Consider the following 24,375-nt stretch of genomic DNA (forward strand, 5'->3'; position numbering starts at 1 on the left):
GATGGAAATGTTCTACATCTTGAGCTGAGTCATGTTTACACGAACACTATCAACTCATTGAGTTGTACGTTAAGATTTTCACACTTTAGGGCTGGCCCCGTGGCCGAGTGGTTAAGTTCGTGTGCTCCGCTGCAGGCTGCCCAGTGTTTCATTAGTTCAAATCCTGGGCGTGGACATGGCACTGCTCATCAAACCACACTGAGGCAGCGTCCCACATGCCACAACTAGAAGGACCCACAATGAAGAATATACAACTATGCACTGGGGGGCTTTGGGGAGAAAAAGGAAAAAAATAAAATCTTTAAAAAAAAAACGATTTTCACACTTTAAGTTGTACAGGAACAGCAGACAGACAAAATTCGGTTAGAAGGAAAAAAGAATATTTATAGTGGTTTTCCCTAGGTGCTGGAATTATGGGCAAGTGTTATTTATTTATATTCTTCTGTATTTCTGAAAATTTCAATAAGGGAACCTATTCAGTCAGAAAAAAAATTAAGTTTTCTTAGTTCTGTCTGATATTTCCATGCTGCTCACCTTTTTTTAATGGCTAGAATGCCTCTGTAGCCCTATCCACTCCCAGTACTCCAATTTCCCTTCCTCTTACTAATTTCCCCTTGTTGATAACCTGTTGCATATCTGCTCTTCACTGCTCTTTACAGTGATTTTTGTAATTGTGCTTCTTTTTTCACAAGACATTTCAGCTCCCTAAGTTCTTTCTGCTTCAAACTGAGAAGTCACTTGGCTAAGCACCAAACATGGGGTAAAAAAAATTCTCTCGGTTACACGCAGACTTCTCCCACCTTGGACTGTTCTTATCATCAAAGCCAGAAGCCATGCTTATCCTTCCTTCCTTACATATCCTTCGTGGGAATTTGTAAAATTGTCTTTAAACTTTAAACACATGACAACAGGTCTAACTCTAAAGACCTCCTCTGTGTCTCTTTTTAACTCCCTGATTAGCTGGCCTTTTAATAGGATCTTTGCAAATAGATTTTTTTTTTTTTGAGGAAGATTAGCCCTGAGCTAACTGCTGCCAATCCTCCTCCTTTTGCTGAGGAAGGCTGGCCCTGAGCTAACATCCGTGCCCATCTTCCTCCACTTTATACGTGGTATGCCTACCAAGCGGTGCCATGTCCACACCTGGGATCCGAACCGGTGAACCCCAGGCCGCCCAAGAGGATCATGTGCACTTAACCGCTGCACCACTGGGCCAGCCCCAATAGATTATTTCATACTCTAGGTCCCTCAATTTTTCTTTATTCTCATACCCATAATTTTGGGTATGATTTGTTGAGCTAAAAAAAGCTTTAGAATTACTGGTTTTGTGTTGCTCTATCATCTCAGGCTTATAGTTTTCACTAAATTTTAGCATTGACATGTTAGTTTATTCCATTCACACAGTCATCTGATCATCCCATAAATACTTCCAGAAGCATCCACTAGGACCCAGTTCTAGGAGTTCCAGGCACTACTGAGATAACGGTAGGCAAGAGACAGTTTCAGGCTAGTGAGAGAGACAGACACTAAAATCAGCAATTACAAAACCGAGCTAAGAAAAAGGAAGCGCTTAGTATGGTGAGCATGTCCGGAAAGTCAGAGCAAGCTTCTCAGAGGAGGCGATGATCACACTGAAAGTTTACACAAACAGAAATGCAATTACGCCACCTTTACTCTCGGTCAGAGGCAGAACACAGTGCTTCTGAGGAACTGAGTGGGTTTATTACAGCTGAAGCAGACAAGATTGGATGAGGCCAAAAGGTCAGTTCACAAGAGGTCTTGCTAAGAGTAGCCTTTGAGGATCATTGCAGCTTCCTTTTCTATAGTTATTTTTTCTCTTTTAAAAGGATTCATGTAATTTTATTTATGTTTGCTTGTTGGATACCATTGTCAAACCTAATCATTTGTTTACTCAACAATATTAAGTACCTACTACAGGACAGGCCCAGTACTGGGGATATGACAGAAAGAACTCTAGCTGGCTTGCTCTTCCCCTTCAGTACTGCTAATAATAAAAATAAAATTATTTTTTCCACTTGCCTGTTACTGCGTCAGATGGAAAATGCTGGAAGTTCTCCAAATTTCAAGGGTACAGTGAAGATAGTTTGGTTATACAGAGTAGACAAAATTCACTTTGGGCAGCCACCTCAAAGAGTTATGCAAGTTTACTGAAACTGAGGTACAAAAGCCTGAATGACCCCACCAAAGGGATTTGTGCCCCCCACACACGTGAATGTGTGGTGAGCAGAGATAAGAAGCAACAGCCTCAAATCCAAACCCCAAAGCCACAAGAACAGGCATTCCAGAACAGCAGGCCTTCACTAGGAAGAACCTACTCTCTCCTGACGTGGAGAACTTCGTGGGGGAGCCCCAGGCAATAGCAACAACAGGGATTTACTTTTTAAAGATGGTAGTGGTGCTCCCAACAACAGAGTAACACAGGAGACCTCTGATAGTTGATGGTTATTGTAACTTGAACAAGCGCTTTGTTTTTATGACTTGCTCATCATTTCTAACATTTCCCAGGTTGCTTTTCTTTGGGGGACAGGCTGGAAGGAGACAACCTGTAGTGTTACTTCATTATTATCCAAATACTGATTCTGCTGCCAACCTCTCAAATGTGATTAGCTATCCCCTACCTCATTCACCATCTTTTGTTTGCCAGAGAGTTCTACCAGGCCCTGAGCCGTCCTCATATAATCAATGAGTGAATAGATATTAGAACATGTCTTTTCTATCAACATTTTTGCTTGTGGCTTTAGAATAGCTTCTCTGTGGAACACACAATGACACACAGCTCAGCAGTGGACCCATCACTGAACAAGGGCATCAAAACGCACATGGAAGGCAAACAAATAATAGCGGATCATCTATCTCTGGAGGCCCTATCCTAGAGGCTCAGAGACTGTCTTAGTTTAATTTTCTTTCTCACAAAGACTATTTGATGTAAAAACTACACATAACTGAGATATACACGAAACTAAACAATCTACAAACTATTCAGTAACATGGTCTGCTAATGCCACTCACGTAATTGCTTTAAGCCACTATCCCCAACATTCAGATAACCGAAAGATGTAAGCATTCTCAACTTGTCCTGATACGTTAGATCAGGAGTAGTAAAGTCTGAAAAGTCATACCCACATTAATTATCCACAGTAGTCCAACATTATTTGAAAATATGGCTTTGACCAATCAATCTCGCCTTCTTCTAACATTAAACTTGGTATGTACGTTTTCACATTCTTCCAGCCTTGGAGACTTTGAGGGAATTCGGAGTTCTCTTCAACAGAGAATAACACACCATCTACTAAAATCTTTTTGCAGAAAGCTTTCTATAAAGAACCTCTGACTGGATCTACCTGTTGCACTATAAGATATAAGATCTATAATATTTATTAAACAGCCCTTAAAACATCATTACTACCTGAAAATATCTATCATCAACTAAAATAGCCTACCCTTAGCTGCCCAGGCATTAGTATCCCATTCTTCCCAAATGTTTTGAGGAAACATCCTTTGTTTTTACAGAGGGTCCGTCCTTTTTTCTTAAAAAATCTTCAATAAAGACATTTTTAAGTGAAACCTCAAATAAACAAAAACACTCTATTCTTTGAACCAGCAATTCTATCTTTAGGAATTTATCCTACAGATGTATACTAGTGCCAATATGCCAAAAAACAATTTTATACCACACACACGGATACTTACTGTAGTACTTGTTTATAATAGCTATATAACATATATATAATATATATATATACACACACACACATATATGAGATATATAACATCCCAAAGGCCCATCAGTATGGGAATGGTGAAATAAACCACAGAATTTCCAGAACCGCTATTCAACCCTTAAGAAGAATGGGGTAGAATTACATGTGCTGATATGGAAAAGCACCACCACAGTGAAAAAAGCAAATTGCAACACGGTGCATTCTACTATCCCACTGGGGTTTAAAAAATGAGGTCCATTTCTAGACCTCAATAGTTATATTAATGAATATAATTACTCATTTAACTATACTTTATTGTTACATACACTTTTCTACACATATTTAACAATGAAAGTTAAAACTTCTGCTGATCATCTTTGGGTAAAGTCTGCCACGTGGCTTTTAGGATTAAATAATCCATTTCTGAGGCCAGCCTCGTGGCTGAGTGGTTACGTTCGTGCGCTCTGTTTTGGCAGCCCCGGGTTTTGCCAGTTCAGATCCTGGGCACGGACCGAGCACTGCTCATCAGGCCATGCTGAAGTGGAGTCCCACATAGCAGAGCTGGAAGGACCTGCAGCTAGAATATACAACTGCATAGTGGGGGGGCTTTGGGAAGAAGAAAAAAAAAAGGGAAGTTTGGCAACAGATGTTAACCCAGGTGCCGATACTAAAAAAAAAATAAATAATTTTTTTTAAATTTTATTTACTCTGCAAAGATTTTTTTTTTTTTATTTTTTTTTTTTTTTTTATTTTTTCCTTTTTCTCCCCAAAGCCCCCCGGTACATAGTTGTGTATTCTTCATTGTGGGTTCTTCTAGTTGTGGCATATGGGACGCTGCCTCAGCGTGGTTTGATGAGCAGTGCCATGTCCGCGCCCAGGATTCGAACCAACGAAACACTGGGCCGCCTGCAGCGGAGCGCGCGAACTTAACCACTCGGCCACGGGGCCAGCCCTCTGCAAAGATTTTTTAAAAACAAAAAAAGAAGAGAACTCAGTATAGAAGACAAATGGCTTGCTAAGGCTGGAAAAAAAAAATCCATTTTCTAACTCATAGAGCAAGAAAGTCAGGCTTCTAGATGCTTTCAACAGCCATCCAACTACCACTGAGAACGCCTTTTGTTCCAGCTGCCACCTGGAAAAACCCAGCAACCCAGCTCAAGCGCAGGATCCACAGTTGCAAACAGTCTGATGGGTTGCAGGCCAACCTCACCAAGGTCCTCTTCTACAGCCATTATTAGTCATGTTCAGTCTCCCGCAGACACCAGAGGACAGCCTGGATGCAGGCCTCCCGCCCGCCTTCAGCTTCTGGAAGGACTCCCCAAGGGTAGAGACAGCTCCTGACAAGGCTAGCAAATCCTGACCACAGCCCCCTCCCCACACTGCTGGGACACCCAGTTGGCAGGGCACTTCCAGCCTCATCCAACCACTTAGCTCAGGAACCAGAGTGGTCAGTACCCCCCAGTGCTGCTCTCTGAAAGCCAGTGGGGAAGTGAAGGTTGGCTCCTCCTCAGAAAAAAGGCTGGGGACCTCTGAATTATATCTAGTCACTGGACATACAGGACAGCATGGTAACTCTGAACTTCAAAGAGGCAGTTCTTAAAGTAACAATGGAGAGAAAATGAGGCTCAGCAAGAGCGAGGGTAGAAAGAGAAAGCAGCAGTGCACAGGAGAGAAAGGAAAAGGGAAGAAAGCTGTTAACACAGAAAGTGAGTTGGGGAAATGAAAGGATAGGTTAGACATGGAGAGAGAGAAAAGGGACGAACTCTGCCCCCTGCCAAGTTGAGAGGACACACTAGAAAGGGACAGATCCATCCCTCCCAACAAGCCTGACAAGGCCACTTCCCAGGCCAGGTCCCCCACCAGCACAGCCCCTGAAAGACTGGCTCTGCCTGCCCCTCCCAGAGTATTAGATTAGGCTTTGTGGGAAAGTCGAAATCTTGATGGCTTAGAAAGAGGCCCCTAACAGCTTAATGTGCTGGCAATCTAACTAAGCACTCCTGGTTCCTGACAGATACCAAACTGGCCACGGCTTCGCACCACCATTAAAGCGCGCTCTCCTGACCCTCTGAGGGAGCAGCAGCTCAGTCAGCACGGTGGGGCGCCTCTTAATGGACAAGAGTGCATTTCACTTCACACCAGCAAGTACCACTCACGCCTACCACGTCGGCACCCTAAGAGACCACATGACCCCAGGGCAGCTCGCTCTCCCCTCCTTTCTTCTCTTCATCTTCATAGGATTTTTAAAGAAACAGGCATTATGGACAACAAAGATCAGAAAAAACAAATGCTAGACGATAACTTCAGCTTTTCGCCATTAGTAACATCCACAAAGTGCTACTACATACATATGTGGAAGACAACAGGCTCCAAGTGTATGGCGTATCGAGAGTTTTTTAAAAAAACTGTATCCACTCTGGACAAAAACCGGAGTTTTCCAAGAGCACACTTGCACAGAAAGAACAATATAACACAGCATCAATGAAGCCACACCCCTGGCAACGAGCCTAGAATTTAATATAGTATACAGGCTCACCACCACTCCCGCCTCCTTTTGGAAAACTTCATATCAAAACACCAGTGGTTTCATGCTGACTGCACTTATTTTAGTCCCTAGATTCTTCACTCTGCTGTCTTCCTGGTATCACAGAGCCAGACGGAATTTCAGAAGACGGGATCTAAGAGGCCCTCTCCATAGGCCTGCCTACCCCAAACCATCCCTATCACCTGAAAAAACTCACTATTAGTAAGTCATATCTTTGGTTGAAGGCAATATTTTCCTACGTGGCATGATTTGGCGAACACAGACAAACAACTTAATTTTAATAGTTATGCCTTTTTATATTTACCTACTATTTATGGAAGATGATAGTAGTTTTCAATTTAAGGCAATGATATGGTTTCCCTTTTAAAAAAGTTTTAGAATTAAAAAAAGGGTCAATTTAAAGAAAAATATTAAATAATAGTACAGATGGCATAGAGCTAACACAAAAGTCATGCAGGTGGAACACAAACGAAGTGTGAGAAACACAGGTAAAGCATCCACTTCTAGGCCCCTTGCTTTGGAATCCAATTGCCCCTCGCTGGAGTTTCTATGCCACCACAGACATCTAAGGTCATCAAGATTTAGTTCAGCAGTCAGCAGAGCCAGGAGGATGTAGAAACTGGACCAGAGATAGAAGAATCATATTGGCCTTAGAGAGGTTGTTGCCGGGGAGGAGAGGCGGAGGGAGGGGAAAGAGGGGAGAGGGCGGAGTCTGGGGTCTCCGGGAAGCTAGTGGCAGCAGGAAAGCAGTATTAGGCTTAATAATAAGGACTCATGAGGTAGGCACATTCCTACAAAAGTCCTCCTCTTCACACATATTCTCCCCAAATGATCCTGCCCATGGTCCTGATACAGAAAGCTGACTGGTAAAGTACTGAGGGCTGCATTAGAAATTTAATGTGGCAGAAGTCTAGCACCACTTTCCAGGTCTTCCTCTCCCCAAATATCTTTGCAGTTCAATGGTTCCCCATCCCTACCTTTCTCTGAACACTGACCACAAGGTCAGATGGTTTTCAGTGATAATGTAGTTTCTGAGCCAAATCTCTTGGGATTAATGATTCGTTAGCATAAATCACCACACAACTAATGATAGGCACCTGTGAGTAAGGCCTTACTCCCCAGTGAGGAAATTCAGGTAAACCAAATCCTCCTCCCACCGTGACTATCAACACCCCCTTAAAACATTTAATTGAAAGGGTTCAAAAAAATGTAAATCATCCCTTGTTTTTGGCAAAGTCATACCACAGGCTTGCTGCCCATACAGATTGGATTCAAACCATTTGTCTCCCCTGCTTTAGGAGTGAGGGCCCATCCAATTTCCCAGCTCTGGTTTTGAAGCCTACATCAGCACTAACACTGAAGCCGGGTACCTCAGGTATACTGCAAATGTCAAGCCAATTTGCTGTTTCCTGTTTAACTTGAGGGGTGACTCAGGGGTCTTGAGGAGTTGTGAGCTTGTTTTGCAAAAGAAAGAAAATGCCTTGGGGAAGTTGCACTCACCGGATAGCTGGCCCTCAGCAGCTGTTGAAGCCTCGAAGTCAGATTGCCCAGGGCTTAAGGGGAGTGACCCCTTTGTTTCCCAAAAACTCTTCCTGCCAAACCTCTTAGCTCCATAACCCCCCTGCTTTCTGTTCTTGGGGAGGTGGATTTGAGCGAACCCAGGCTCCCACCAACTCGTTTTGGCCAATTTGAATAAATCTTTCTCCATCTCCAAGCGGCGAGGTCTCAGTGTTAGGCTTACTGCGCATCGGGCACAGGAATTTGAGATTAGGAGGCTCAGTATCAATATTCCACATACGTCTCCTAAGAACTACGAAAGAAGTCACTCCAAGCTCACTTGCTTTTAAAGAGCCCTTTGTGTACAGTGTCCAAAGTGTTGTGAACCTTTGGGCTGGAGGGTCAACTCATGTCCAGTCCCCTAGTTTTCTATACTGCTGTTTTTTAATTGCTGACTCCCGTTTTATAGCCAAGCCAATTAGTAGCCTTGGCCAAGCCTCAGGAGCCTGGAGGCCTGGAACACAGCACTCAGCTCAGCCTGAAAAAAACAGGAAGCCTCTCCTGCAGGATTTCCTTCATGTGAAACTAAGCCTAGCCAACAAATGTCAGAAGTCTAAGAGATGGATGTAGTTCTGTAGAGTCCCTCTTGAATCTCTATTTGACTGAGCAGCAGGACTGGCAGACTGACATAGGAGAGGGGAATTTTAAAAGACGACTTTTTCACTCCTCGTTCTACTCAGTGAGCATTATTACCCACTGCTGTCTCTGATAAGCTTAATAACTAACTCCTTTAGGGTTGAAAGGATGTTGGGTCAGAGCCCCACAGCCTGCCAGGTTACTGGTTTACTCCAGGCACTTGCACAGAAAAAGCCAGAAAAAGAGTGAGGAACAATCTGCACTGATTTACATATGAAACACAAACACGCACTTACCCTCGGGCCTCTAGATCTTCATTAAAGCCTTATTGGTAACCAAGCCCAAATACTCCATTAAAAAAAAAAACAACAAAAACCTTAGAGTTTGAATGACGCTTTTACAAAAATTTAGAATGTCTATCTCTCTTTTATCTCACTACATCTCAAAATATACTGTTCATCCAAGAATTAAAATATTCTGCTTTGGAAGAGCTCAAATTTCATATAAGCCTCTCATTAATTATTCTTGTGACAATGAATTCTCTCTCATTAATTCTCTGTGAAGGGGGTACTGACCATTATCCCATTTCAAGGTTGAGGAATGTTTCCCTTCCAAGAAAGGAAGGCGGCACCCACGGCCTCGGGTGACAATGGCGCAGGCCTAGAATGCTCCGTGGCTGATCTCTCACCCATACCCCAGCCCTGCCTCTCACCTGGGCACAGTTCCCCTTGAGGGCATTCTGAACAGCCAACCCTGCTGTTTATCACAGCTTGTGTTTAGGGGAACACACTAACATTCCCACTCCCCCATAATGAAGTCTTAAAATTCTTGACCAATGGGAAAACATGTGGGGGCGACAGGAGTGAATGAATGCAGAAACTTTCCCAAAACTCTCGGCCTACTTAACCCCCCTGACAGCACAGAGCTGCAATTTTGGGGGTGGGGGTCGGGAGACTGTTTCTTTCCAAAGGAAGCATGATTAGTTTGGCTGATTCAAATATTTCCAAAGAGATTTAGAAAATGGTTAACAATTTTTTTTAAAACATGGCCAAGAAATCTAATTTCCAGCGATTCGTATTATTATGGGGTTCCTGCAAAGCCCCTTAAAAATCACTATCATAACAAGCCCTACCACTGAATTGGTACAAGGGGAAAAACTCTTGGATAGGTATAATGTGTGGTAAATACACAACGCTCAAGTGACCCATCTTAATACTTCTTTTACAGAGAATGACATCACCGATCTGACTGGAAGTCGGCTCTCTCCAGCTGCCACCACTCCGGATTTGCCCTCCCTTGAGTGCTGTGCTGGTTTCTTCGTTTATGCACAGACCAGCTGCAGCCACCTTCCCGAGTTCTCAGCAAATCCCTAAACTGCCTTTTACGCTACAGGATCCCTGGAGGTCCAGTTCTGTTTTCTGGAGCCAAACAAGTGCAAAACAAATTGGTGGGAAGGTTCAGCCATTTCATTTCCCCCCAGAAAACAGAAGTGAAGATTCAAAATAAAATGAACAGCTGTTTTTTGGGGAAGAGGAGCACAGAATCATTAAATTTTCAGAGCTGGGAAAAACTCTACATCACCAAATCATTCCTCTTCAAAAATCAAAATATCTTCTTCCTATATTTCTCAGGAAATTAAGACAAAATGGCCAGTTAACACCTAAGCTGCATTAAGCTGAGAAGCCCACAGCTGAGAGCAGCAGGGAGGACAGGCGAACTCTGCTCCATCATTAACAAACAGCATGCGACTCTTTTTGGTTTCCCCAACGCCCCATATTCATGTTTTGGGCACTCATTATCCTTTAATAACTTCCCCCCATTAAGTCTCCTACCAGTCACTCCGGGTTTGGGTTTCAGCCTAGGGATAAGAGGAGTTTGTAAGACACTCTGAAACTTCTGAAATGCAAGTGCTGTGGACAATACAAGCTCCGCGAATACCCAGAGGGGCAAAGCTCTCCGATAGTCATTAAATCCGGCCAAATGAAACTGGAAAATGGGCTGCAGTTAGATGCTTCCTGTCTCTCATAAGAAGGAATTTTTTTCTTTTAATTTGCTAACAACGGCTGGGGTGTAGTATCCGGCTGCCTGCATCCCCCACCTGTCTGTCAGAAATATTTCACAAGTAGGGTTCGCAGAATCCCATCAGACCAGAGTTCTAGGCGTTGTCACCTCTTTCTCAGGCTGTCACAACAGCCTCCTCAGTGTCTCCCCATCCCAGTGTTCCCCCTACCCCAATCCAGCCGCAGTGGTTCCCCCACAACATCCAAACCCTCAGCTGGGCACTGAAGAGTTTTTTCCTAATCGGCCCTAACCTAATTCTCCAAACTTTTTTTTACCTAAAACGGCCCTAGCACTCGGTCCAGTCAGCCATCGAATCGTCTTCCCTCTACCTCCAGCGCAAGGCTCGAGGTCTCCTTCGCCGCAGGTGCCCTTTCCCTCCCTCTGCTCTTCCGACCCCCACCGCCGCCGGGAGATTAGTCCCCACCCCTCAGGACTCCGCTCAGATTTCACCTCCCCCAACAGATCTACTCAGATCCTGCTCCACCGCTCTCAACAGTCAGGAGTCCTTCCCCTCGCAACACCTTCTCTGAACACCCAGGGCCCCTGCTCCCAGCCGCGGGTCTCCCGAGTGGCCTCCTGCCCTCAGCAGGCCCGGCTCAGAGCACGGAGCAGATCCCTGGCAGCACCCCAGAAATCGCAGCCCAAGGCGAAGAGACGCAGAAGCCTCCCGCACACGTCCCCCGAGACGGGGTGTGGCAAGCCCCGCTCTGAGCCCGCCGACTCCTCGCACGGCGAGAGCCGCTCACACGCGGAGCCCCTTAGTCCACAGCCCAGAAGCCGGGCGGGCGGCGCGGCGACGGGGAGCCGGAGGAACAGCCCCGGCGCGCCAGGGTGGGCATCGGGCGGGCGGCAGCCGCTCCCCCGGCTCCCGGCCCCTCCCCCGGGGCTGCGCGCGCCCCCGCCCGAGCCGACCCATCCAGCCGCGGTGCCCGCGGCTCTCCGGGGCGCTCTCTGGGGAGCTCGGGGGCGCGCACAACGCCGGGAAGGCCCTGCCCGCGCCTCACCCCGTCCCTGGTGCCAGCTTGGCCGGGTCGGGTCCGCCGCGCCTCACCTCTCCACGAACGGGTCGGGCACTGCTTCGGTCGGACCTGACGGGACCAGACGAGACCGCACAAGACACGCCGCCGCACCAAACTCGGAGCAAGTGAGGAGCCGCGGTGCGCCTAATGTCACCGCTGCGGGGAGCGCCGCGAGCTCGGAGTCACCTGATCACCCTGGCAACGCGCACAGGGCGGGGCCCGGCGAGGGGCGGCGTCACAGCACGAGCCCCGCCCCCAACCGCGGCCTCTGGGAGCCGCCTGGAGCGCTCCCGCGCGGTCGGCGCCGCGGGCGGGGAGGTGGGGTGCGGGCCGCCGTGCTGGGGCCTCTGAGTCCGGAGTGGATACCTGAGACTCTAACAGGCGCTCCGCTCAGGTTGGATCAGTTCTCCGAGACTCCAAAAGCTACCGCTTCGCCGCTACTGCAAGTGCCTGGGAGGCAGGGCCTGTGTCCCCGCGGTACCCTTTTCAGAGCGCGGCGCGCGGGGTTCGCTATGCGCGGCTGCACCTCGGGTCTTCTCCGTCAAGACCCAGCTAGGTCGAGGGGTCCCCGAGCTGTACTTGAGAGGACTGGGCCTGAGGCTGATAACTGAATTGCTCCTTGGCAACTCTTCCTCATAAACCTCACAGCAAGTAGTGCAGCTTTTGCTGAAGCATGTAATAAGACTTCATTCATTCTGGAGAGGGGAGGGGAGGGACTGAAACCTAGGCCCGGACCTGTTCTGAAGGCCTCCTCCTTTTCCTATCACTACAGGAAGACATCGCTGCAATACTCTCAGAGCAAAGCCTAGGACAAGCCTGTGTCCACCGAAATAGTCTGGGTAAAGGTTAAAGATCACAAGAGATTTTCACATATTGAGGTACATGGCGTGACTGTTGAGGTTCAAAAACTGATCTGGCTTGAACTAAAGAAGCCTGACATACGGCCTATCAAACATACATTGTACACCTGCTTTAACCATTAAAGTAAAGAACACACTCTCTCAAGATAAGATTGCAGACTTTCCCTCCTCCCTGGTACTGCCATATTAGGCCCTTCCGGACGTCAGGGTCATGTTGACCTAATTTGCAACTGAATACCTCTTTGAAACTTTGATGACTTTGTATCCTGGGTCTGTTTAATGTATGTACTTTGTTCTAAAAAGATATAAGACTACTGAAAACAATGCTTCTCCAGACCCGTTTCTTCCTTTCTTGAAAAGGCCTTCCCGGGTTAAATCCTCACTCTGGCTCAAATAGAGCTCACCTTACCTCTCTCATCGATAGAACGGTTATTGGTTATTTTAACAAAGGAGTTTATTCGATAATCAAAGTGAGGCATTTAAATCCCCGGAAACAATCCAACAGAGTATTCTGAGGAACTGCTCCAAGGTTTACAGGTCTAATGCAGTTTCTACAGTTTTAATAAAGTACGGTACGTGCAGGAAAGGACTTACGCATCTAACAGTCAGAGGCTTCAAAGATAAGAATTTTTTGGTTACACATCAAACAAAGCTTGTAATGTTGGTGTTATCTGTGTGTGGAGGGAGGCAAGGACCAGGATGGCCACTTTTTTCCTCAATCTCTAAGAAATGTAGTTGGGAAATGTGAGAGCGAGTTCCCCATTATCACTTCCCGTTGCTGATTTATCACTTCCCGTTGCTGATTCTTCCTGCTGGCGTCTTTATTCATGAGACAAGGGGTTGCAAGTTCGTTCTAACACAGGCCTAGGATGGCCTGCATGGCTGCTTCACCGTCCACCATGGATTTTTAATGTACTGACATTAAACCTATGCAGCTTGCTTGCTAGATTCACCTGTTAGACCAGGGGCAGAGGGGGCCAAATTTCATTCACACCTGCAAGTCCTACTTGCAAAGTTTTTTTGTTTTTCATTTTGGAAATTGATTTTCTCTTCAAATTCCTCCTCTTGCTTGCTCTACTCTTATGCCTACACCTCTGGGACTTTCCAGTCTCTAGACATAGACTGTCAGCTTCAAAATGAAAATTTAACACCCCATGGAGGTCCCACTTTAACAGCCACTTCTCTCATCCCTTCACTGCTTGTTGACTGAGTTTCATTTAAGTTTTACTCTCCTACTCCCTGCACTGCTATGGAAGTTGCATCTATGTTGTCCCTTCCTCTCAGACTATGGGATTTTAGACCAAACAGTTATTCTATAATCAACTTCTAGTGAGCACCTTTTGGTGCCTGGCAATGATCCTTGAAAATCAGGACTTTATGGGCAGTGTGTCTCATATCCAAGTGCCACCTGAACTGTTTATTATTAACTTAATAGTCTTATTTAAGTGACATTTTTTTACTTTTATACATTTATCTGTTTGTTTGTTTTTGAGGAAGATTAGCCCTGAGCTAACATCTGCTGCCAATCCTCCTCTTTTTGCTGAGGAAGACTGGCCCTGAGCTAACATCCGTCCCCATCTTCCTCTACTTCCTCTACTTTTGGCATAGCTTGCCAAGGGGTGCCATGTCTGCACCCAGGATCCAAACTGGTGAACCCTGGGCTGCCAAAGTGGAACATGTGTACTTAACCACTGCGCCACCAGGCCGGCCCCATATACATTTATTTTTTAAAGAAGCTAGCATATAAATGAGAAAAAAGATATATGTGAAGAGTAGAGAAGAATCATAGCTCCAGATAGAAAGAGTTGTACTACAGAGAAAAGATTAAAAACATGAGCTCAGGGGCCAGCCCGGGTGCATGGTGGTTAGGTTCGCACACTCTGCTTCTGCAGCCTGGGGTTGGCAGGTTCGGATCCCAGGGATTCAGATCCCAGGCACGGCCCTACACACTACTCATCAAGTCATGCTGTGGCAGCATCCCACATACAAAATGGAGGAAGATGGGCACAGATGTTAGCTCAGTGACAATCTTCCTCGCAAAAAAAAAAATTAAAAATTAAAAAATAAAAACATGAGCTCATGTCCCAAGGGGCAGAGATTAGTGGGCAGGAAGATGATGGGAGCAGGGCAGGGGCAGCCAGAGCAGGGAAACACAGCCAGGGGCAGCTGTGTTTGACAGCTCTGAGGAGGGGAATTTCAACTGGAGGTCAGGGAGAGGCCAGGGAAGAGTTGGACCAGAATGAGGTTTGTGGGATGCAGTGGAGGGGAGAAGTGCTGGGAGCAGAGAGAAGGGAGAACGCTTCAGAGAAGAAAGAGAAGCAGCAGTGGTTTGGGAGGGGTTGCTGAAAAGGAAGGTGACGTAAACAGAGATCCAGGAAGGTGTGCTAACAGTATTAGGCGAAGGGTTGCAAAAGTCAGGACTGTGGACAAAAAGGAGCAGATGGGGAGAATCTGGGGCAGGCTGATATCTCCATCTCGTCGGGACCAGGCTGTAGGCGGTGTCCTTCAGAGGTTGGCAGGGGAGCGCAGCATTGCCTGTTAGCCTCTGATGAGTGGAGATCATTCATGCACACCCCAAAACCATCTTTGAAGCATCAGGGGACAAGAGCCACCCTTTGCAGAAGGAAGCCACCCTTTCATGCAGAGGGAAGAGCAGAGACAGTACATCCATAACTACACTCCAACAGGAAGGCTTTTTGACTGGAAGGTTTTGCAGGCCCTTAGGAGTAAGGGCAGGCCTCTGAGGCTCTAATCCGGGCAGAGCAAGGTGAGGATAGGGGTGCAAGGCAGGGATAACTCCCTTGGGAGGGAGGGAAGCTTCTCATGGCAGCTGGATATGGCAGCTGGGATATATGGGAGCCGTGCTGGGGGAGAAGAGATGATAGGACGTGTTTTCAGTAAGGTCCCTGGCCACTCCTCTTTTACTGAATTGGTTTGGTGTGAGAAGGTGGAACCCTCAAAGCAAAAATAGAACATTCTCCCAACCCCAACCCCACCTCCACTCTGTGGCAGGAGTGCTAGTACGTGAGTACAGACTCAGGGGATGTTGCTGGCAGCATCCAGGAACCAGAGATGTGGCCAGGGAGTGCCTCCCACATGCCTCTTTTCTAGGATTTGACCTCAAGTCCCAGGACTAAGCAGCAGATGCAGAAGTTGCTGGAGTCTCACTGAGTTTCTTCACAGCAGTAGTAAGTTTCCATTCCCAGAAATAAAGAAAAATGTCTGTGTAGAAGGCCCCGACAAAGCATATTCTCTGTGAAAGACCATTAACCACAGAAGCTGCAGTGGATTTTTGACATTTGTGAATTCAGGAGAACCATCCCGGGATTGTAGAGGCAGCAGGATGCAGTGGTGGGGTGCCTGTGCTCTGAGATTTATCCATTCTGTGAACTTGGGCAAGTTATCCACCTTCTTTGAGCCTCAGTCTTATCTGTAAAATGGGGATAATACCTACCTCACAAGACTCTCATAAACTTTAGGTGAATTCTAGGTCAAAGGAAGAATCCAGAATCATAATTTTTCAAAGGGCCATTTTTAAAAACCATGGTATTTTCATTGGACCCCATTTGTTCACTCAGCAATTGGATGAAAGGATGGTTTTTGGATGCCTAATGTGCACTCTACACTGTGAGAGATACGAATGGAGCTGTTCCCTGTCTTGGTCCTCCAGGCATCTGACTCCCGACAGGAAAGTGAGACAGCATAAGACCTTGCAAGGCCCCTGTGAAACTGAATGCTAGACTATGTCATGCCCTTCTACACGCTAAGCATTTATGGAAAGGAGGGCCATGCCAGCTGCACTGGCTCAGGCAGGATGCATGAAAGGAAGGGTCTGAAGCAGTGCCCTGAAAGGCAGGATTTGGAGAAGTGGTGAGGGAAGAGAGCATTCTTGGTCATGTCATCCAGATGATACGCACACCTGGGGCAGGGGCTCAGTAAATATTTGCTGAATGAATGAATGAATGATTTAAACAAATAAGCAAAGACAATAAAATTAGAGAATGGTGGGCATAGCCATAATACCAGCCTAAGTGGATTGTGGAAATTGGAGATTTGTGAGAAATAAGGTAGAGATAGAGCAGACTGTGGAAAAGCTTTTAAGACAGCAGAATCTTCTGGTAGGAACATGGGGTCTGGACCTGGAGTGACAGGGTTGCGTTCAGACTCTATCTCTTATTGGCCATGGGACCCTGAGCAAGTTACTTAACCTCTCTGTGCATTAGTTTCCTTTTCTGGAAAAAAAAATAGGGATAACATTGATCTACTTATAGAGTCATTTTGAGGATTAACCGAGATGATGCATATGAAACCCAAGCATGGTGCCTGGCACATACTACGTACTCCAAACGGTTAGCATTTAGTAGTAGTATTAGTTTTATTAAGGGCTGAGAAGAAGAGTATAGATTCAAAATGAAAACTATAGGGAACCAATGAAGCTCCTTGCAGTGGGAAATGGGAATGGGAAGCAGTATTTTGTAAAGAATCATTTGGCAGCAGGATTCAGGCTGGTTGGAAGGGAAAGCAGGACCACAGCAAAGGTAAAGCCCCAAAGGGTAAAGAAAGGCTGACCAAGAACTAGAAATAACCCCTCCTAAAAAAGAGAAAGCCTGACCCACTTGCTCATCATGTGTGGAAGTTGGAGCCTGACACGTGGAGGCACCCAGAAACCCTGTTAAAGGAACATCTCTAGATGCTGCACAAGCTGAACAACCCCTTTGTGGAGCCCACAGGCTCAATGGGAAACACTTGCGGAATTACCCTCAGTCCAGTACAGAGAGTTAGAAGGCACTGGAGAAATCCACTAAGATCTGGCTTCTGGCTTATTTCAATGTCTTCTCCTGATGGAAACAAACAAATAAACACATGTGAAAGGAAAGCTAGTGAATGTGGCCAGCACATGAACAAAAACCAGAAAAGAATGACCAGATTTTTTCGTGTGGAGGTAGTAAAGAAATGAGAAAGAAAAGTATGCTTCTTCTACTTTTTCCAAGCTCACTGCTCTGCCTGACTCTAATGGAATCTGAGTTCATGTCAAGGAAAAAGAGGCAAAGCCATCAGTTTACTTCTGGCCGTGGTCAAGGTTTTGCTTTTTACCTGAGCAATGGGTCTTACAGTTTTGTGTCTCTTTTTCTGATCTATATTTTCATATTCCCATTTGCTAGTAAGGAGTGTCTCCATTGCAAGTGACTAAAATGCTATTCAAATCAGTTTAAGAATGAGAGAGAGAATTTATTGGCTCATGAATCCAAAAATCCAGAGGTGAATCTGAGCTTCAGGTGTAGCTAGATCCAGCACTCAAATACTGTCATGAGGAATCTCCTCTCTTGTTCTATCTCTCACTAGTCTTCTCTCAGCATTCTCAGGCAGTCCCTCTGAGAGTGTCAGAATTACATTCTCACAGCAAAAAGTCCCAGCAAAGAAAAGCCTTTCTCTTTCCCAATAGTTCTAAGAAAAGCTCCAGACTGGAGTCTCAGTGTTTGCATTGGCTTTCCACTTGCTTTCCTCTGAATGTTGGCTATGGCCAAGGGATGTGACACCTTGGCTAGTTCCATGCTCTCCTCTGGAACCAGGGGTGAGTTTTTATTTATTTATTTATTTATTTATTTATTTATTTAGGAAGATTAGCCCTGAGCTAACATCTGCTGCCAATCCTCCTCTTTTTGGTGAGGAAGACTGGCCCTAAGCTAACATCCGTGCCCATCTTCCTCTACGTTTTATATGTGGGATGCCTACCACAGCATGGCTTGCCAAGTGGTGCCATGACCAAACCCGGATCCGAACCAGCGAACCTCAGGCAGCCGAAGCAGAATGTGCGCACTTAACTTCTGTGCCACCAGGCCGGCCCCCAGGGGTGAGTTTAGCCTCCCCCAAATCACACAGTTGAAAGTGTAGAAGGAACAGGGCTTCTCCAGGAAAACTGAACCAGCACTAGGAGGAATGGATGCCGAGCAAACAAAAAACACAGCTGACCCCTAAGAGCCACCAATACCAAAACCACAAGGCTATGGAAGGCTCCTGTAGGCACATGTTATAGAACATTCCAATAGGCTAACCTTGAATCCACCTGGGAGTCAACTCATCTTCTCCTGTATTTCCAGGAAAGTTGCCTCCAGCACTCAGAGGTTGAGCCTTGAGATCACAGCACAGAACTGGCCATTGGTTTTACCTGAGTGCACTCTCCTCTCTGGAAGTATTACTTCGGAGGAAAGCGCTTCAGGGAACACTTAATGCCTTGAATGTGTTTGTATGGAGTTCTCAAGAGGCATCATGTAAATTGGTGCATTTTTAATTGTGACTTTTTGAAGCACTGATTCCTGAAGTGGCCTGGCTTTTGGATAATGATCTTAGAAACCTAGCCCTGGAGGAAATCACATTTTTCTCCTAGGCTGTGCCTCAACTGAGTATGGCAATGAAGTTCCCACCCATTCTGAAGAATGTCCCTGCTTTGTGACATTTTGAAGGAATAAGAAAAAAATCAACACATAGAAATTAGAAATACTCAGCCTATAAGTCTGTTTGCATTTATATTTATAAAATGGACCGATAACAGTTTAGCATATGACATATGAAGAATAAGAACTCAGGGGAACGTGGAATCCACATATTCATTCAATACTTTACTAAGAGCCTACTATGTGCCAGGGCTGTACTAAGCTCTGGGGATGTAGGAATAAGCAAAACAGATTTAAAAAATCCTAGCTTATGTGAAGCTTACATTCTAGTAGGTGTATGCATTTGTATACATCTTCCAGTCTCCTCTGTGTCATTGACAGGAAATAGTCATATACACTGATAGATGTACAGGGCAAATTCTCAGTGAGTGCTGCCTCTAGGCTAGGCTTTCTGCCAGTGCTCTGCATACATTATCTCATTATTCTCTTCTTCCTGGGGATTAAAAACAGGCTTCAGAGACATGCAGCCACCTGTTCAAGGAACCACAGGAAGTAAACAGTGGGGTCAAGACTGAAACTCATAATTCCTCTGCCTCTCAACTGGTACCCTCTCTTAGGATATGGATGGAGGATGATGGGGAATAGTGGGGACTATGGCAAACTGGAGAGCAAAGGGAGCCACTATGATTCAGCTCCAGCCACTTGTCACAGGAGAATGTGGTCTAGTGTGGCCAGGTTTTTTTATTTTTCAAGACAAGCCAGCAAACAGGATTTTTATGTGAAAACCAATTTTTAAAACCCCATGAAAGCCAAAAATAATCTGCCGTGATATAATTCAGGCCACTCTCTGTTAGAGATCACACTGTGTCCAGGAAGGTCCCTGGGAAGGTAGGATTCCAGATAGCAACCCTGAAACTAAATGTGAGTAGAAAACTTCAAAAACAGCTGTGGTCTTTGCACAAAGTGTTTCTCTGGTTGATTTTATAAGGCTAAGGCAGAAAACGATGCCCTTGTTTACTGAAAAAGCAAAATCCTTAATGAAAGATACCAGGGAGGGAGCAGCTGGAGCATTCTAACACCCCCCCTACCATGGAGGAGGTTGGCATAGAACCATCCTATGCTGGGCTGACAGACCACGCTTATCTGAAAGGGAAAATTTAACTTCAGGGCGGGCTTCATGTTACATCTGAGGTCCTAATAATGATCATTATGCTGTCGGTGCACAAGACGTGGTTCAACATAATTCTCCTCCTAAAAGTCACATTCTAGTTGCTTCCTGGTGCTTCCTTGCCTCCTCCACCCCGGTGGCCTCCCACGCTCAGCAAGCCTTTCCTCTTCCCCACCTCCTTTGCCAAGGGATGACAGTCACAGGACATATGGAGGTCTTATCACTGGGGTGGTCTGTGACTGGAATAAAGTCAGTCGCCTGGTGGTGGCAGCGCCTCTTCCTGTCCTGGCCTTTGGAGGGAGGGAGGGAGCCCAGAAGAGCTTCCACATTTAAAAAACATTTGCACCATCAATAGATTGAAACTCTGCAAGACAATAGTTTTACTTAAAAAGTTTAAAGGAATTCCCATCTTCCAGATCTTAGCAAGATCAGAAAACCTCTGTTTACTACAAGAATTGTTTCAGAAAGGGAAGTGAAGTCTGGCACATGAAAAATCCCATTTCTCTCCGCTCTGAAGATAGTAACTTTACAGCATATGTCATGTGTATTTTATCATAGCAAAACAGTACTGTAGTGCACTGAGGACAGATCTGCTGCTGCTGCTGCTGCTGCTGCCGCTGCTGCCGCCACCTCCTCCACCACCTCCTTCTGTTGCTTAGATAAAGCTGAGGCATGTGGTGCTGCTGTGAGATTCTTAGAAGATCAGGCAAGTGCTCCTGGCTGGGACCCTACAACTCGGTTTGCATCCTGAAGCTCTAAATCCCGGCTCCTCTGGGCCCTGGGAGCCTTCACTTTGGAAATGATACATGGTAAGCACTTAGATGCCTTCTGAAAGGGATAGGAAAGAAAACTTGTACTCTCCCCTGCTCCCTTGCTTGGAAGAGCATTTAAGATTAAGAGACGAAGTGACTCCTCCCACTCTGGGAGGCAGGGCAATGCCATGATTGGGAGCGCCTAGAGACCTGTGTCCCAGCTCTGGTTCCCCCACGTCCTCACCTTGGGACCCAGCACAATTTATTGAACCTTTTTGGGCCTCAGTTTCCTCATCTGTAAAATGGAAATGATAATAGGACCGAGCACATAGAGCTGTTGAGGAAGATAATAGTGAGACGCGGTGCGTGCAGCAGAAGCTGCTCTCTTTGCACAGAGCTTGTTCTCCAGCTCACCACAGCCGCCATGCTCCCCGTCATACCCCCGCATCCACAACCTAGGAGAGGGTACAAGTTAAAAGGCAGGTGTGTGCTCCAGTCTTGGCCCCCCCGCTTATTTCTGTGGCTCCTTGGACAGGTGATCAGGAGTCACACTTGACGATCAGGGCCACTCTATCACAATTTTCAGCTGCAGCAGTGGAGACTCAAGCTACCTTTGCTCCCACGACATCCAGAACCTCATTTTAGATGTCATCTTTGCCTAAATTTCTGGGCTGCTTAGGCTGCAGTCTGGATGAGAATGTGTCCCTCCTGCCCCACTCAGCTCCAGGCCCCTGGAGAGGCCAAATTCCATCCGGTTAAGTATGGAGTCCACCTGCGTCAGAGTGGGTGTGGCACTTGTACAAATGCAGATTCCTGGGCTCCATCCTAGACTTGCTGCTTCTGAATCAGTGGGGCCAGGGCTCAGGAATCTGCAGGGGTAACAAGCCGTCTGAGGGAGCACATGCATAGAAAGGTTAGCATTTATGGCCTTCTGGTGCCTCAAACTCTGCAGGTTTTTTCCACAACCTGTTTCTCCTCATGTATCCTGCTTAACTGGACCAAGGCAACAAAAGCAAAAACCAACGAGCGGGACTACGTCAAACTAAAAAGCTTCTGCACAGTATAGGAAGCCATCAACAAAATGAAAAGGCAACCTACTGAATGGGAGAAGATATTTGCAAATCATATATCTGATAAGGGGTTAATATCCAAAATATATAAAGAACTCATACAACTCAATGGGCAAACAAACAACCTCATTTAAAAACGGGCAGAGGATCTGAATAGACATTTTTCCAGAGAAGACATACAGATGGCCAACAGGTACATGAAAAGGTGCTCAACATAGCTAATCATCAAGGAAATGCAAATCAAAACCACAATGAGATATCACCTCACACCTGTTAGAATGGCTGTTATCAAAAAGACAAGAATGAACAAGTGGTGGCGAGGATGTGGAGAAAAGGGACCCTGGTGCCCTGTTGGTGGGAAGGTAAATTGGCGCAGCCACTATAGAAAACAGTATGGAGGTTCCTCAAAAAATTAATAAAAGAACTACCATATGATCCAGCAATTCCACTTCTGGGTATTTATCCAAAGAAAACAAAAACATGAATTTGAAAATATATCTGCACCCCCGTGTTCACTGCAGCATTATTTACAACAGCCAAGATATGGCAGCAACCTAAGTGTCCATCAATGGATGAATGAGTAAAGAAAATGTGAGATATATATAGATAGACAGATATATACACAATAGAATATTATTCAGCCATAAAAAGAATGAAATCTTGTCATTTGTGACAACATGGATGTACCTTGAAAGCATTATGCTAAGTGAAATAAGTAAGACAGAAAAAGACAAATACCATATGATCTCACTTATATGTGGAATTAAAAAAAAAAACTAAACTCATAGATAGAGAACAGATTAGTGGTTGCCAGAGGTGGGAGGTGGTGGTGGTGGGGGGTGGTAAAGTGGGTGAAGGGGGTCAAAAGGTACAAATTTCCAGTCACAAATAAGTTATGGGGATGTAATGTACAGCACGGTGACTATAGTTAATAATACTGTACTGCATATTTGAAAGTTGCAAAGAGAGTATATCGAAAAGTCCTCATCACAAGAAAAAATATTTTTTGTAACGATGTATGGGGTGGATGTTAACTAGACATATTATGGGGATCATTTTGCAATATATATAAATATCAAATCATTGTGTTGACCACTTGAAACTAATATAATGTCAATTATACCTCAATTAAAAAAAAAAATGTGTGGCTGGCCCCGTGGCGCAGCGGTTAAGTTCACACGTTCCGCTTCGGTGGCCTGGGGTTCACTGGTTCAGATCCCAGGTGTGGACACGGCACCACTTGACAAGCCATGCTGTGGGAGGTGTCCCACATATAAAGTAGAGGAAGATGGGCATGGATGTTAGCTCAGGGCCAGTCTTCCTCAGCAAAAAGAGGAGGATTGGCAACAGATATTAGCTCAGGGCTAATCTTCCTCAAAATAAATAAATAAAGTTATGGCCCTCTTGTCCTCAAACTGCAGATCCTTTCCTCAACTTGTTTCTCTTCACGTGTCCTGCTTAACTGGACCATCACGTCCCAGGGGAGCCAGGCTTCCAAACCAGAAACCCAGAAATCCCCCAGGGTTTGGTATAGTCTCAGTCACTTCTTAGCAGTGTTTGGCCCTTCTCCCTGCTCCTGTTCAAGCCTTCACCATTATCTCACACCAGAACCAGTGGTCTTGCCTCCACCTGCCCAATCTGGAGGTCTTGATCTAAGTGTGAACTTGGCCCTAATACTTCCTGACTTAAAACTTTTTAGGGGTTTCCCATCCCCTGCTGGATCAAGTCTGAGGAGGCATTCAAAGCCTCTCTCTCCAGCCTCAGATCTCCTGCCATTCGCCCTCCTACAGGGAAAACTCCAACTAGACTTACACTATGTTCAGGTCTTTGAATGTTTCATGGGCTGCATGCCTGTGGGCTTCTATAGGTACAGTACCCTCCACTGAAATACCCTTTCTCCTCTGTTACTCTTCCTTCAAATCCTGGCTGAAATGTCACCTCCTCTGGGAAGCCTTCCCAGATGTTCCCAGGTAGGGCTAACTACTCCCTCCTCTCTCCTTGTATACTTCCCAAATATATCACCCATGACCCTGATTTGCCTTTATTTGCTTTTGTTTCTGCCCCCACTAGACCAGGAGGGATTTGCATTTTATTTATTTCAAATTCCAATCCTTTATCAGGGCTGATGAGGTCCTGCGTGGTCTGGTTCCCACCCACCTCTCCACCCTGTCTCCTACTACTCTGTCCCACCCACCTCACCCAGTCACACTGGCCTTCGGACTATTTCCGAGATTACCAAATTCCTTCCAGATTCTGGGTATTTGTTCCTCCAGTGTCCTTTTCCTGGAATGCCCTCCCCTAGATCTTTCCATGACTGGCTCCCTCTGGGCAATCAGATCTCCGCTCAAATGTCAGCTCTTCAAGAGTCCTCCCCTGAAGGGCCGGCCTGTGGCTGAATGGTTAAATTTGCATGAGCCTGAGGGCTGACCTACACACCACTCAGTAAGCCATGCTGTGGCAGCATGCCACAAGGAGGAACTAGAAGGACTTACAACTAGGATATACAACTTTGTACTGGTGAGAAAAAAAAAAGAGGAGGCTTGGCAACAGACGTTACCTCAGGGCCAATCTTCCTCACCAAAAAAAAAAAAGTGCATACCTTTTAATTTAATTTTTTTTTTTTTGAGGAAGATTAGCCCTGAGCTAACATCTGCCACCA

At 45.8% G+C, this 24,375-nt stretch overlaps 1 long non-coding RNA gene across 1 annotated transcript in view; it reads right to left on the reverse strand.

The window, feature by feature from the left end:
* Positions 1-11,675, reverse strand: part of LOC124241654 (uncharacterized) — a 45,149-nt gene extending 33,474 nt beyond the window's left edge. The window contains exon 1 of the long non-coding RNA XR_006889279.1: positions 11,460-11,675. This is a non-coding gene — a long non-coding RNA (uncharacterized LOC124241654). The remainder of the gene's footprint in view (positions 1-11,459) is intronic.
* Positions 11,676-24,375: the final 12,700 nt, after the last annotated feature.

This window comes from Equus quagga, chromosome 7 (assembly GCF_021613505.1).
Source record: "Equus quagga isolate Etosha38 chromosome 7, UCLA_HA_Equagga_1.0, whole genome shotgun sequence".
NCBI classification, from domain to species: domain Eukaryota; kingdom Metazoa; phylum Chordata; class Mammalia; order Perissodactyla; family Equidae; genus Equus; species Equus quagga.